The 13,602-nt window shown below is 42.3% G+C and overlaps 1 protein-coding gene across 3 annotated transcripts in view; it reads right to left on the bottom strand.

Moving 5' to 3' along the window:
* RSU1 (Ras suppressor protein 1) overlaps positions 1 to 13,602 on the bottom strand; it is a 194,397-nt gene that overhangs the window by 165,763 nt on the left and 15,032 nt on the right. The gene's annotated exons all lie outside the window — the stretch shown is intronic.

Raw genomic sequence — 13,602 nt, 5'->3', positions numbered from 1 at the left:
TAATACCCCCCTTCTTCTTCCCCCCCCTTATCCCTCCCTGCCCACCCATCCTCCCCAGTTCCTTTCCCTTTGGTACCTGTTAGTCCATTTTTGGGTTCTGTAATTCTGCTGCTGTTTTGTTCCTTCAGTTTTTCCTTTGTTCCTATACTCCTCAGATGAGTGAAATCATTTGGTATTTCTCTTTCTCCGCTTGGCTTATTTCACTGAGCATAATACTCTCCAGCTCCATCCATGTTGCTGCAAATGGTTGGATTTTTCCACTTCTTATGGCTGAGTAGTATTCCATTGTGTATATGTACCACATCTTCTTTATCCATTCATCTACAGATGGACATTTAGGTTGCTTCCAATTCTTGGCTATTGTAAATAGTGCTGCGATAAACATAGGAGTGCATCTGTCTTTCTCAAACTTGATTGCTGCGTTCTTAGGGTAAATTCCTAGGAGTGGAATTCCTGGGTCAAATGGTAGGTCTGTTTTGAGCATTTTGATGCACCTCCATACTGCTTTCCACAATGGTTGAACTAATTTACATTCCCACCAGCAGTGTAGGAGGGTTCCCCTTTCTCCACAGCCTCGCCAACATTTGTTGTTGTTTGTCTTTTGGATGGCAGCTATCCTTACTGGTGTGAGGTGATACCTCATTGTAGTTTTAATTTGCATTTCTCTGATAATTAGCGATGTGGAGCATCTTTTCATGTGTCTCTTGGCCATCTGTATTTCTTTTTTGGAGAACTTTCTGTTCAGTTCCTCTGCCCATTTTTTAATTGGGTTATTTGTTTTTTGTTTGTTGAGGCGTGTGAGCTCTTTATATATTCTGGACGTCAAGCCTTTATCAGATCTGTCATTTTCAAATATATTCTCCCATACTGTAGGGTTCCTTTTTGTTCTATTGATGGTGTCTTTCGCTGTACAGAAGCTTTTCAGCTTAATGTAGTCCCACTTGCTCATTTTTGCTGTTGTTTTCCTTGCCCGGGGAGATATGTTCAAGAAGAGATCACTCATGTTTATGTCTAAGAGGTTTTTGCCTATGTTTTTTTCCAAGAGTTTAATGGTTTCGTGACTTACATTCAGGTCTTTGATCCATTTTGAGTTTACCTTTGTATATGGGGTTAGACAATGGTCCAGTTTCATTCTCCTACATGTAGCTGTCCAGTTTTGCCAGCACCATCTGTTGAAGAGACTGTCATTTTGCCATTGTATGTCCATGGCTCCTTTATCAAATATTAATTGACCATATATGTTTGGGTTAATTTCTGGGGTCTCTAATCTGTTCCACTGGTCTGTGGCTCTGTTCTTGTGCCAGTACCAAATTGTCTTGATTACTATGGCTTTGTAGTAGAGCTTGAAGTTGGGGAGTGAGATCCCCCCTACTTTATTCTTCTTTTTCAGGATTGCTTTGGCTATTCGGGGTCTTTGGTGTTTCCATATGAATTTTTGAATTATTTGTTCCAATTCATTGAAGAATGTTGCTGGTAATTTGAGAGGGATTGCATCAAATTTGTATATTGCTTTCGGCAGGATGGCCATTTTGACGATATTAATTCTTCCTAGCCATGAGCATGGGATGAGTTTCCATTTATTAGTGTCCCCTTTAATTTCTCTTAAGAGTGACTTGTAGTTTTCAGAGTATAAGTCTTTCACTTCCTTGGTTAGGTTTATTCCTAGGTATTTTATTCTTTTTGATGCAATGGTGAATGGAATTGTTTTCCTGATTTCTCTTTCTATTGATTCGTTGTTAGTGTATAGGAAAGCTACAGATTTCTGTGTGTTGATTTTGTATCCTGCAACTTTGCTGTATTCCGATATCAGTTCTAGTAGTTTTGGAGTGGAGTCTTTAGGGTTTTTTATGTACAGTATCATATCATCTGCAAATAGTGACAGTTTAACTTCTTCTTTACCAATCTGGATTCCTTGTATTTCTTTGTTTTGTCTGATTGCCGTGGCTAGGACCTCCAGTACTATGTTAAATAACAGTGGGGAGAGTGGGCATCCCTGTCTGGTTCCCGATCTCAGTGGAAATGCTTTCAGCTTCTCGCTGTTCAGTATAATGCTGGCTGTGGGTTTATCATATATGGCCTTTATTATGTTGAGGTACTTGCCCTCTATTCCCATTTTGCTGAGAGTTTTTATCATGAATGGATGTTGAATTTTGTCAAATGCTTTTTCAGCATCTATGGAGATGATCATGTGGTTTTTGTCTTTCTTTTTGTTGATGTGGTGGATGATGTTGATGGATTTTCGAATGTTGTACCATCCTTGCATCCCTGGGATGAACCCCACTTGGTCATGGTGTATGATCCTTTTGATATACTGTTGAATTCTGTTTGCTAATATTTTATTGAGTATTTTTGCATCTACGTTCATCAGGGATATTGGTCTGTAATTTTCTTTTTTGGTGGGGTCTTTGCCTGGTTTTGGTATTAGGGTGATGTTGGCTTCATAGAATGAGTTTGGGAGTATTCCCTCTTCTTCTATTTTGTGGAACACTTTAAGGAGAATGGGTATTATGTCTTCTCTGTGTGTCTGATAAAATTCCGAGGTAAATCCGTCCGGCCCCGGGGTTTTGTTCTTGGGTAGTTTTTTGATTACTGTTTCAATTTCTTTGCTTGTAATTGGTTTGTTTAACTTTTGTGTTTCTTCCTTGGTCAGTTTTGGGAGGTTGTATTTTTCTAGGAAGTTGTCCATTTCTTCTAGGTTTTCCAGCTTGTTGGCATATAGGTTTTCATAGTAGTCTTTAATAATTCTTTGTATTTCTGTGGAGTCTGTCGTGATTTTTCCATTCTCATTTCTGATTATGTTGATTTGTGTTGACTCTCTTTTTCTCTTAATAAGTTGGGCTAGAGGCTTATCTATTTTGTTTATTTTCTCAAAGAACCAGCTCTTGGTTTCGTTGATTTTTGCTATTGTTTTATTCTTCTCAATTTTGTTTATTTCTTCTCTGATCTTTATTATGTCCCTCCTTCTGCTGACTTTAGGCCTCATTTGTTCTTCTTTTTCCAGTTTTAATAATTGTGATGTTAGACTATTCATTTGGGATTGTTCTTCCTTCTTCAAGTGTGCCTGGATTGCTATATACTTTCCTCTTAAGACTGCTTTCGCTGCATCCCACAGAAGTTGGGGCTTAGTGTTGTTGTTGTCATTTGTTTCTATATATTCCTTGATCTCTATTTTGATTTGTTCATTGATCCATTGATTATTTAGTAGCATGTTGTTAAGCCTCCATGTGTTTGTGAGCCTTTTTGTTTTCTTTGTAGAATTTATTTCTACTTTCATACCTTTGTGGTCTGAAAAATTGGTTGGTAGAATTTCAATATTGTGGAATTTACTGAGGCTCTTTTTGTGAGCTAGTATGTGGTCTATTCTGGAGAATGTTCCATGTGCACTTGAGAAGAATGTATATCCTGTTGCTTTTGGATGTAAAGTTCTATAGATGTCTATTAGGTCCATCTGTTCTAGTGTGTTGTTCAGTGCCTGTGTGTCTTTACTTATTTTCTGCCCGGTGGATCTATCCTTTGGGGTGAGTGGTGTGTTGAAGTCTCCTACAATGAATGCATTGCAGTCTATTTCCCTCTTTAGTTCTGTTAGTATTTGCTTCACATATGCTGGTGCTCCTGTATTGGGTGCATACATATTTAGAATGGTTATATCCTCTTGTTGGACTGAGCCCTTTATCATTATGTAGTGGCCTTCTTTATCTCTTGTTACTTTCTTTGTTTTGAAGTCTATTTTGTCTGATATTAGTACTGCAACCCCTGCTTTCTTCTCACTGTTGTTTGCCTGAAATATGTTTTTCCATCCCTTGACTTTTAGTCTATGCTTATCTTTGGGTTTAAGGTGAGTTTCTTGTAAGCAGCATATAGATGGGTCTTGCTTTTTTATCCATTCTATTACTCTATGTCTTTTGATTGGTGCATTAAGTCCATTTACATTTAGGGTGACTATTGAAAGATATGTACTTATTGCCATTGCAGGCTTTAGATTCGTGGTTACCAAAGGTTCAAGGTTAGCTTCTTTAGTATCTTACTGCCTAACTTAGCTCGCTTATTGAGCTGTTGTATACACTGTCTGGAGAGTCTTTTCTTCTCTCCCTTCTTATTCCTCCTCCTCCCTTCTTCATATGTTGTGTGTTTTGTTCTGTGCTCTTTTTAGGGGTGCTCCCATCTAGAGCAGTCCCTGTAGGATGCCCTGTAGAGGTGGTTTGTGGGAAGCAAATTCCCTCAGCTTTTGCTTATCTGGGAATTGTTTGATCCCACCATCATATTTAAATGATAGTCGTGCTGGATACAGTATCCTTGGTTCAAGGCCCTTCTGTTTCATTGCATTAAGTATATCATGCCATTCTCTTCTGGCCTGTAGGGTTTCTGTTGAGAAGTCTGATGTTAGCCTGATTGGTTTTCCTTTATAGGTGACCTTTTTCTCTCTAGCTGCCTTTAAAACTCTTTCCTTGTCCTTGATCCTTGCCATTTTAATTATTATGTGTCTTGGTGTTGTCCTCCTTGGATCCTTTCTGTTGGGGGTTCTGTATAATTCCATGGTCTGTTCGATTATTTCCTCCCCCAGTTTGGGGAAGTTTTCAGCAATTATTTCTTCAAAGACACTTTCTATCCCTTTTCCTCTTTCTTCCTCTTCTGGTATCCCTATAATACGAATGTTTTTCCTTTTGTATTGGTCACATATTTCTCTTAGTGTTGTTTCATTCCTGGAGATCCTTTTATCTCTCTCTATGTCAGCTTCTATACGTTCCTGTTCTCTGGCTTCTATTCCTTCAATGGCCTCTTGCATCTTATCCATTCTGCTTATAAATCCTTCCAGGGATTGTTTCACTTCTGTGATCTCTTTCCTGACATCTGTGATCTCCTTCCGGACTTCATCCCACTGCTCTTGCATTTTTCTCTGCATCTCATCCCACTGCTCTTGCATTTTTCTCTGCATCTCATCCCATTGCTCTTGCATTTTTTTCTGCATCTCTGTCAGCATGTTCATGATTTTTATTTTGAATTCTTTTTCAGGAGGACTAGTTAGGTCTGTCTCCTTCTCAGGTGTTGTCTCTGTGATCTTTGTCTGCCTGTAGTTTTGCCTTTTCATGGTGATAGAGATAGTCTGCAGAGCTGGTACAAGTGACCGCTGGAAGAGCTTCCCTTCTTGTTGGTTTGTAGCCTTTTCCTGGGAGAATAGCGACCTCTAGTGGCTTGTGCTGGGCAGCTGTGCGCAGACAGGGCTTCTGCTTCCTGCCCAGTTGCTTTGGGGTTTATCTCCACTGTTGCTGTGGGCTTGGCCTGGCTGGGGCTGTTCCTCCAAAATGGTGGAGCCCCGTTAGAGGGGGAGCAGCCAGGAGACTATTTATCTCCGTAAGGGGCCTCTGTGCTCCCTGCTGCCCAGGGGGTTAGAGTGCCCAGAGATCCCCAGATTCCCTGCTTCTGGTCTAAGTGACCTGTCCTGCCCCTTTAAGATTTCCAAAAAGCACTCTCCAAACCAAAACAACAACAGCAACAATGAGAGAGGGAACAGAAAGGAAAAAAAAAAGAAAAAACACGCGATTTTTTTTTTTTTTTTTCCTCAGGTGCCGGTCCCAGGCACCCGCGCACTGGTCCTGCTGCCCTGTCTCCCTAGCACCAGGGTCCCTGTCCTTTCAAGGCTTCCAAAAAGCACCCACCCACCGGTCCCGCAGGGAAGGAACGCTCAATATTCTTGGTCCTCAGGCACTGGTCCCACGCACCCGCTCACCAGTCCTGCCGCCCTGCCTCCCTAGCACCGGGGTCCCTGTCCCTTCAAGGCTTCCAAAAAGCACTTGGCAAAAAGAGAGAAAAAAAAAGGGGAAAAACGCGCGATTTCTTCCGTCCTCAGGTGCTGGTCTCAGGCACCCACCCACCGGTCCCACAGGGAAAAATGCGGGATATTCTTTGTCCTCAGGTGCCGGTCCCAGGCACCCGCTCACCAGTCCCGCCGCCCTGCCTCCCTAGCACCGGGGTCCCTGTCCCTTTTAGGCTTCCAAAAAGCACTCGCAGAAAAGAGAAAAAAAAAAAGGGGAAAAACGCACGATTTCCTCTGTCCTCAAGTGCCGGTCTCAGGCACCCGCCCACCGGTCCCGCAGGGAAAAACGGGGGATATTCTTTGTCCTCAGGCGCCGGTCCCAGCCACCCGATCACCAGTCCCGCCACCGTGCCTCCCTAGCACTGGGGTCCCCGTCCCTTCAAGGCTTCCAAAAAGCGCTTGCCAAAAAGAGAAAAAAAAAAAAAAAGGGGAAAAACGCGCGACCTCCTCCGTCCTCAGGCACTGGTCTCAGGCACCCGCCCCCAGGTCTCGCAGGGAGAAACGCGGGATATTCTTTGTCCTCCGGCGCCGTTCCCAGGCACCTCCTCACCGGTCCCGCCACCCTGCCTCCCCAGCAACGGGGGCCCGTCCCTCTAAGGCTTCCAAAAAGCGCTCTCCAAAAAAAAAAAAACTGCTCCAGTTTCTCTCCACCCGCCGGGAGCCGGGGGTAGGGGCGCTCGGGTCCCGCCGGGCTGGGGCTTGTATCTTACCCCCTTCACAAGGCACTGGGTTCTTGCAGGTGTGGATGTGGTCTGGATGTTGTCCCGTGTCCTGTGGTCTCTATTTTAGGAAGATTTTTCTTTGTTATATTTTCATAGCTCTATGTGTTTTTGGGAGGAGATTTCCACTGCTCTACTCACGCCGCCATCTTGGCTCCCTCTAGAATTTCTTAATGATTGAATCTCCACCCTAATTTGGCCCCAAGTTCTTGAATATTTTTCAGTACCTCCATGACCATGTTTATGATTTTTATTTTGAACTCTGTTTCAGGAAGATTGGTGAGTTCAGTTTCATTTGGCCCTTTTTCTGGTGTTTCTGAGGTATTTGTTTGAACCAGGTTCCTTTGACATTTCATATTTCTATGTGGCACCCTCTAGTGCCCAGAAGCTCTTGTCTCTGGAGCTGCTCAGCCCCTGGAGTGATGTTGGGTTTCACAGGGGAGTGGCGCTCATGCCTGGAGGGAGGAAATAGCTGTTTCCTGCTTCCTGGCTGCAGTCCCCGTCTCCACTATCAGATCCAGTGGGCCAAGCACACAGGTGTAAGCCTCTGTGTTTTGCATTTGTAGCTGCTGTAGTCAGGGCCTCCCTCTGGCTGGCCTGATGCCAAGGCAGGGACTGCTGGTTTGCGAGCCAGTCACTGCAGGCCAGGAGGAAGGCACTGCAGGCTGTGTATCACAGTGGGGGACCTTGAAGCTGAGCAGCCAGCCAGGGGGATGGAACACCTAAAGCTCCTGAAAATTCCCAACCTGCTGGGCAGAGCACACCCAGACAACCTTGTCCACCTATCCCTCCTCCTGCACAGCAAACTCCGTGCAAACCCCACCCCTTCAGCAGCCCTGTCGCTCCTAGGAATCCTCAGACCGCCCGCCTTTCCTTTGTCCCAAAGCAGCCAGATTTGGATCCCTGTTCTCCGCAAATAGCTGGAATGTGTCTCTCCAAGTATTCTTCCTGTCTTAGCTTTCCAACCCCACTAATCTCCAAAGCACCATGCAATGTAGGTGTGTGCTCCCAAAGCAGATCTCCAAGGCTGGGTGTTCAGCAGTCCTAGGCTTCCACCCACTCCCAGCTCTGTTTCTCTTCCTCCTGCCAGTGGGCTGGGGTAGGGGAAAGGCTTGGGTCCCGCCAGATCAAGGCTTGGTACGTTACCCTGTTTTGTGAGGTCTGCTCTGTTCTCCAGGTGTATGCAGTCTGGTGCAGACTTCTTTCCTGTTGTTCTTTAAGAATTAGTTGTATTAACTATATTTTCATATTCTATTTGGCTTTGGGAGGAGTTCTCTGTCTCACCTCTCATGCCGCCATTTTGAATCTATTTTTCTTTGTTTTTATATTCCACAAGTAAGTGAAAACATATGGTATTTGTCTTTCTCCACCTGCCTTATCTCATTAAGCATGAGGTGAAGTTGGAGGTCTTGGTTCTAGTTACACCCTTAATACTCACTTGGAATTCTTTGGGCAAGTCACAAGCCTCTCTGAATCTTTTTTATTCTATTTCATTATCGCTGATATGCAATCTTGTGACGGTTTCAAATACACAACACAGTGGTTCAATATTCACTCACCTTATCAAGTCCCCTACTCCAGGGCAGATGTTATAGAGTCATTAACTGTACTCTCCATGCTGTACTACCATCCCTGTGACCAACCTATGTGATTGTGAATCATGTGCCCCTTAATCCCCTTCACCCTCCCTCCACCCTCCCCAACACATCCCATTTGATAACCAGTAGTCCTTTCTTGGTGCCTATGAGTCTCTACTGTTGTTTTGTTCCTTCAGTTTTGCTTTGTTGTTATTTCACAAATAAGTGAAATCATTTGGTACTTGTCTTTCTCCTCCTGGCTTATTTCACTGGTCATAATACCCTCTAGATCCATCCATGTTGCTGCAAATGGGAGGATTTCTTTTCTTTTTATGGCTGAATAATATTCCATTGTGTATATGTACCACATCTTCTTTATCCATTCATCTACTATTGGACACTTAGGTTGCTTCCATATCTTGGCTATTGCAAACAGTGCAGTAATAAACACAGGGGTGTATATATCTTTTTGAATCAGGAATTCTGTTTTCTTCAGGTAAATTCCTAGGAGTAGAATTACTGGGTCAAATGGTATTTCTATTTTTAGTTTTTTGAGGAACCTCCATACTGCTTTCAACAGCCACACACCTGTATTGATTCCACTACTTATATTACAGAAAACCATTAGTTCACACCAATATAACAATTCCAGTACAATATCGCACAGTTCATTATAGCTTTCTCCCTTTCTGTATTTGGAAACCTCTTCTCCCACAGTGAAAAGTCTGGCTTTCATTATCTTTAACCTACTTACTCATGTAATCAATACCCCTGTATGTAACACTATAAAACAGTTATCTTTCAGCCAGATTGGGGCAGCTCAGTGCTGTGCGCAGGGATGCCCTCAAGTCTAGTACTGACTCATGGTCAAGAGGAGAAGTAAGCTAGCTAGAGAGGTGTGGCATTTGGTTTAACACTGCAGACGCTCCAGAAACCTCACGGGCCAGCTTGCTTACCTGTTGAGGCATGTGCAGACTGCCAGCCGATCCCTGGCTGCAGCATGCATGACCAGTTGGGCATAAAAGACACCTTTTGGATATTTTTGCCCAGGCTCTTCTTCCTCACACGTTTTAACAGTTCATAATGTGGAGATGAAATATGTCCTGAGCAACTAAGAAATGCTCCTAGGAGCTGTGCCATTAAGCTTCCTGGGCCCCAGTGCTCACCTGTGCTTTCTGACTCTTGCTGAACTCTGTCCTGTGCTGTTAGCTCCTCAAGTGAGTTGGCTCTAAGACTCTGAGTCCTTTCAACTATCCAACAAAGGAACACCTCTCTCTTTCTTTTTCCCACTTACTTGCTTTAGGACTGAACAGTTAAGGAAAAGGGGAAGAGAAGAGCATTTTGATGGTTTTTAAAAGAACCACGAAGGTGTTGTCTCACATGACTTTAAGATTTTAGACATCGCCAAACATCTCGCACATTTTTATTTGTAAGAGTTAAGATTTCTTGTCCACCAAATAAAGCATTCCTCTCTGAGGTATACAGTCTGAGATGAAAAAAAAGCATCTCAAAGAGCTGCCCTAGGACCGAATCAGAGAAAACAGAGTAATGATGTATGAGTTAAGACTATGGTCACCTTCATGTGACAGCAAAAGCCACAAGTTTGACAAAACAAGAAGTTTCTCTCCCACTTACACCCAGGCAATCCAGAGATTCCTGTATCTTGTTACTTAACTGTACCCAATGCTGGCTCCCACCTCAGGGTCCAAGATGTCTGTGCTCCGCTCAGGAAGATAGAAAGGAGAAAGAAGGCTTCCTCCTTAGGATACTTTCAAAGAAGTTGCACATGGTACTTCCACATGAAAGCAATTAAAATTTGTAATACAGTGATGCCTAGCTGTAAGGAAGCTGGGGAAATGTACTCTGTATTGTAGGTGACCACATAACAGCTAAAAACTAGAGATTTTATTACCAAAAACAATGGTGCAAACTGAAACTGGCAGATGACAGCAGCTTCTCACACTAGCAGACCACTCCATTTAAGCATCACAGAAATCAATTCTGGTTACAAAAGAAAATGGATAATCCTCCCATCTCTTCTCGCATTAATTTTCTTAAAATATAACAACTAATTGAGAAAAAACAATTTTGCTCTTCTCCCAGCTACCATGCTCAATGAAAGATTTCACCAGAGAAAACTGGTTCTTTGCAATCATTTCATTGTGTCAACAAGCATTTAGCAGGAGAGGAACTGACAAAGCTTGAAAGTTTTTTTTGTTTTAATACAGAAGAGAAATTCAGTTGTTGCTTCACCTGATCATGCCATGAGAATGTATTTTTCTTTCTCACATTGTTATAGGGCTACATGCTAGAGTACATAAGAGAAAGGAAAATTAAAGCATAAAAGAAAAGGTTGATAAAAGATCTTTGAGAAAGTATTTAAGGCAACAAAGAACTCAACTAAGGGTTGGGTCTGCAGGAAGGGCAGTTAAGTTGGACAGAATCAAAATCCCAGAATCAATCACAACACCTGGTAGAGTCAAAGACCTAAGAGTAACAGATGTGTCCATACAATCTGCCACTCCCTTCCACTTGGCAATGGTGAGTTCACTGTGAGCCTTGTAGGGAAACTGCACTGTTAAAAAAAGAAGGGAAAAAAGGTCTACCAAAATAGAATGGATTATTCAAAAGTACAAAAGCTGCCCTGGTTCCAGCTTTTGGAACCAGGCTGTACCAAGTGACCCGCCTTGTGAACCTTAATCACACACTGGGAGGTCTCCCACCATGTGAGTAACATACTTTTAACAGTCCTGCTAGCCATAAACTGTCAAGAATGAGCAGTGCCAGAACAGAGAGCACTATTGTTAAAGTTCCTAAAGCAATGTTAAAGTAGGCTTTGCCTGGGCATTCCCAATGTAGAACATGTTAAAAAAATCAACCAAACAACTAAGAAGTGTGTTGACATAGTTTGATGTTGACAGACACAGTTAAATGTCACAAGGCCTTGGCTATCATTCTGCCACCAGCCTTTAGAAAAGTATTTGGGTGAACATTGTAGCAGGCCAAAATGAACAGCGAGAAACAAAGTTGTTGAGAAAAAGGTCTTTGTGGGGGAAGTGGGGCCAGGGTAAGGTTGCTGGCAGTCCATATATGACCTGTGATTGTTCCCTGGCCAAGGAGGGAGCCAACCAGGAAGTGCTCAAAAGGAACTGGTTGGTTCGATTATTTCACAAGAAACACACCTAAGGACTCATTCGGGTACCCACTCACTAGGTATTTACTGACCACGCTCAGAGCGCCCACAGTCTCTACCTTGGAGACTCTCTTAGAAATAACGTTGCCTGTGCATCCTGGTTAGCCTGGACAGTCTTGGATTATGCCTGCTGTCCTCTCAAAATGTTCTGGTTGGATGATAAGCTACATAGTCATTCAGTTTAGGGAACACAGAATATATACCCCAGATACAAAAATACAAGGTACAAAAAGGGTCATGGAATCGAGAGAAATGTATCTGAAAGGCTACTGGCAGTTCAGAAGGAGATATTCCTTACTGTGGAATGACATACAAAAAATGCTTTAGGGCACAGGGTACACCATGCACAGAAGCTGGACATGGAGGACATACGGGAACCAGAGGCTAAAGCAATCCCAGGCTTATCTGAGCAAACAGATAGAATACAGGGAAGGTACAGGACTGGAAAGGACAGCCAGTATTTTAATGACAAAAAATCAGAAAAATCAAAGGACAGTAAACATTCCTAGAAAAGGAATCCTAATTTCTACGTCACACATGGAAGCCGATATTATTTTAAAAGAGGTTGTTTTTTCCTCCTCTTTCAGTATGAAGTAGGCAGTAAAAGAAGGTAAGAGAAGCATAATAAGATCTACAGAACCATAAGATGACATTATAGACTTTTTTCAAAATAATCCAACATATCACAATGACATGGCACACTGCAAATTGTCTCCAAAGTTTTGTTTGGCAAATTAGAAAACAAATTATTCCTTTGGTGAGACTTGAAAGAAGGTAAAAAGTTCTAGCTTCAAAGAATGACATTTAAATCCAGCAAAATAACACCACCACCACCACGGCCAGGCAGAAATGGGGAAGAAAACTGGAAAACAAAAATGGGCTTGAAAGTTTCTGCAATCTTGTGGCAGGTCAAAACTGGCCATCTTTGGGATCCAAATGAAGGGTCACAAAAGCTGGTGACAAAGCTGGTCACAAAAACTGAGCTGCACCCACCAGTTCATTTCACAGACTGCATTCCAAAACGGATGCAATTAGAAAAGCAATGCCATCACCAAAAGGCAAATGCCTTCTTTTTTTTTTTAGCCCTTTTTGACAGCTCTTGTGGTAGCAAGTATTGCCACGTTAGAAGAGCAGTTGTACCTCCTGGCATATTCAGACGGCCACCTTGTTTGACAACTCAAGGTGGCACCATTCAAGCTCTGTGCAACTCTACAGGTGACATCACAAATAGTATCCTTTAATTCAATTTCTCCCCAAGTTGTAAACCAAAAAGAATATTTAACTTGAACTTAAAATTCAGGATGGCCCAAATGGCATTTCCATGCTGGGTCCCCAGTAGGATATAAACAGCAACAGCCCTAAACAACGTTGATTCAGAGACTCCATGGGGATGTGGGAGCCAGCAGATGTTAGCACCAGGAAGCTATGCTGACCAGTCTGGGTTTTGTGGCTCCACAACTCATGATTAAAATGCCTGCCCATGTCACATGTCTGAAATTGTTTCATTCTTTTTTTTTTTTTTTTTTTGGTATCATTGATAATTGTTTCATTCTTGGTCACAGAGTACAGATTCAGATCTTCTTAAATATGTAGCTTTGGACAATATATTAAGGTGAAGGCAGACAGTAAAATGTTTGATACCAAGATATAATATAAATATCAGATTCATCAACACACCCGGAATCATAAAAGCATTTCTTTTGAATTTCATTCATAATTTAAAACTGCAAAAATAATCATAATGGTATGAATTTTTTCCTTACTTCACGACTAATGATTGTGGTGAACTGGAAACTCTTTAGTAGCAAGTTTTCAAGTTTGATTACTTGACTGAATTCTATTATTTGCAGATAAAGGTTCTACCAACCATAATTACCTGCTTTTTCATTCAAGAGAAAGCATTTATCATGTGTGACCACTGAAAAAAATGTCATACCTTTTGTGATAAATAAGAGCAAAGAATTCACATGTGTTGAGACTCCCCCAAGGGCTGGTCACTGACTAGGGTCTTTATGACCACCAGGATGTATGCTAGACCCAAGTCACTGTTATTAAAAATGTGGCACCCACATCATTTCTGTTCAAACACATCACTTCACAGTCTCTCCCTCAAGAAAAAGACAAAGAAAAATTACAGTTCTGAAAACGGATGGGAGAATTATGGAGAAAAATACAGCACATCACCTAAGGTCAGTTGCTCTTGAAGTGTAAACAGGAGAGTATTAACAAATGCTCGGCAAATTACTACTGTTTTGCAAGGCTGTACTTACTTGGTGTGACAGAGATGGGATCTGAGACACA

This window comes from Manis javanica, chromosome 2, assembly GCF_040802235.1.
Source record: "Manis javanica isolate MJ-LG chromosome 2, MJ_LKY, whole genome shotgun sequence".
NCBI lineage: Eukaryota > Metazoa > Chordata > Mammalia > Pholidota > Manidae > Manis > Manis javanica.
Note: the sequence above shows the minus strand (reverse complement) of the source record. Positions and strands in the feature narration are given on the sequence as shown.